Below are 2,584 nucleotides of genomic sequence, written 5' to 3'. Positions count from 1 at the left end.
TTAACATTTATTTATTATTAACATTATTATTACTATAACCATAGATAAATTGTGCAAGCGATAAAAACCCGTCCTATGCGCTGTTGGCCCGTAAAAACAATTTTATTTATATATATTTAGAAAAAATCTGACCGGCCCATATTAAACAAAATGGTCCGGCCCCTCTGGCATTTGCCAGAATTGCCAGATGGCCAATCCGCCCCTGCTCAGATGAGTTAGTGTGTTTCTTCTAACAGTTAAAATGTAGTCATTTTTTAAAATGTATTTTCATTTTTAATTCAGTGATTTTAACTTAATTAATTTTTTCAGACTATAAAAGGTACAGCTGAAATACAACCAGAGAGAAAGGCTGCATGGCTAGAAACTGTAATAAAAAAAGTCAAATAATAGTATGTGAGACAGTGGTAATATCAAAAAAAATGCAGTTTGGAATTCACCCCAGGTAAAAATTGGTAAGGTATTGACCATACAACCAAAATACATACAACCATTCTCATATATATATATATATATATATAACAAATTAAATTAAACACCAGCAAGAAATGTTGACAAAAGAAGGATATCAGCTCCACGGTCCACTGTGATGGACAAAGACATGAGAGAATGATGAAGAGATGACCTGAGGAGAAAGAGAGATAAACTGAGAGGCAGTCAGTAAAATCGCCTATTCACAATTATCGAAATTAATAATCAGGTAAATTCTAAAAGAATAAGCAAGCACTAAATAAATAAATAAATAAATGAAAGGACATTCGAAAACAACCTGGAGTGATCCGCCCTGAGCATTTGGTGGATATGGTCGTAATGGTTATTTTTCATTAAATTAAATGGCACAGCGAAGGTCCTGTCCTCCCGCACAATTAGATGCTCACTTCAGACTTGTTTACGGTGTTGTACTGAAAACACATTTATCAGTAATTGGCTGCTGTTCTTTGTTGGGGAGGCCAGGTTATAGATTTATCCCATGGCATTGCAAACAGTAAAGTAATTAGGACGAGGGCTCTTTAAAGAACCTGAGTTGTGTTGAACAGATTCAGCTCAAGTATGTGTTTAAAGCTGAAGCAACTGTTGGAATGCTGTCGAGTGGCTTTGCATTCTCTTTAAGCAGTGACACATGTGTTTGTAAGTGGAACATAAGTAGTCATACAGCAGTCACATTTTAATCCAAGGTAATTTACAATACACTTAACAAATGAAACGATTGCACTGGAGAAACCTGGTTTTAAGTGCCTTGCTTAAGGGCACATTGGCGATTGCTCATAAATTGTATTTCTGCATGAATTAAAGGAATAGTTCAGCCAAAAAGAAAGAAAATTGTTATCATTTACTCACCAAGTTGTTTCAAACCTGTATGAGTTTCTTTTTTCTGTTGAACATAAAATGTGGCTAACCAAACAATTGCTGGTCCCCATTGACTTCCATAGTATTTTTTTTTTTTCATTTTCCCAACTGGCTTTGCTTTCTCTATGGTGTTGCTTGCTCACTCTCTCTCTCTCTCTCTCTATATATATATATTCTCTTAATAAAACAAAAAATCTGTATATTTTTGAGGATTATTAGAAAGCAAGTAAAAAAGTAAGATATTAAGACTTTTTCATAGATTGTATCTTGAACATAAGTGTCTGTTTTTGAGGATTATTAAACACTATAACTATAAAATATGCTATAGTGCTATAAAAAAAATTTGAAAAAAAGATAGAGAAGACCTCAAAAATATATCAAACTGTGCTCAAATTTAATGAAACCCCCCAAAACTGCAATAAAAAGACTGTTCTTAAAAGATAAATTCACCTCAGATATGTTATCTTCATTTATTTTAACTGTAGAAACATGAGACAAATTTGATGCTCAAATGAAACAATTGAACTCCGTTAAGGCTCCTGAAGTTTAAATTTATGACATAATAAATGAGCAACGTCTGAGCAATAAAACATTCCTCCTCTTATAATTTTTTCCCAAAATCTCACTCTAACTCACCCACCCTCTTAACATCACCGGACCTCTCAAACAGAGGACACATTTGAGTCCTATAGCTCCATCCCCATGGCGATTATCACACAGCCATTACTACAGTCCCGACATCGTCCTTGATCTCTGTCTCTCTTCGTCGTCATTACGCTTGAGCGTGTTCAGAACACCGCATAACAAATGAGTCTCATCACTCGCCCTCTTCGCTCAACCAATTCTACCAAAAGTGTTTTTTTAAACGCCCTCTGCAAGGGAATTGCAATTATTTTTCATTTTAATTCATCTGGTCAGAGACTGGGAAAAGAAAAGGGAGAGGAGCTTGTGTTCGACATAGTGAGCACTAATGATTCATGGTTCTGTCTCCGGGCCCAAATTAATATTTGAATGTAATTATTACTTCCTCTGCCATTAACGCACAGGCCAAATGAAATCATGTGAGTGAGGATTTCATTAATGCACCGAGAATCTAAAAGGAAAATAATATCACAGGCAAACCACCCCTGCAAATGAGTTACTGGATGCTTTAAATAGACAACCTGTTGAGCATTCTAATGGAGGCTGATTTGTGCAGAACCTCATAAAGAGATGAAAAGGCAAAGACATTTTACTGATG

This window comes from Sinocyclocheilus rhinocerous, unplaced genomic scaffold, assembly GCF_001515625.1.
Source record: "Sinocyclocheilus rhinocerous isolate Xijiao unplaced genomic scaffold, SAMN03320098_v1.1 scaffold97, whole genome shotgun sequence".
NCBI classification, from domain to species: Eukaryota; Metazoa; Chordata; class Actinopteri; order Cypriniformes; family Cyprinidae; genus Sinocyclocheilus; species Sinocyclocheilus rhinocerous.
The sequence above is the reverse complement of the archived record's forward strand: the minus strand, read 5'-3'. Positions refer to the sequence as shown.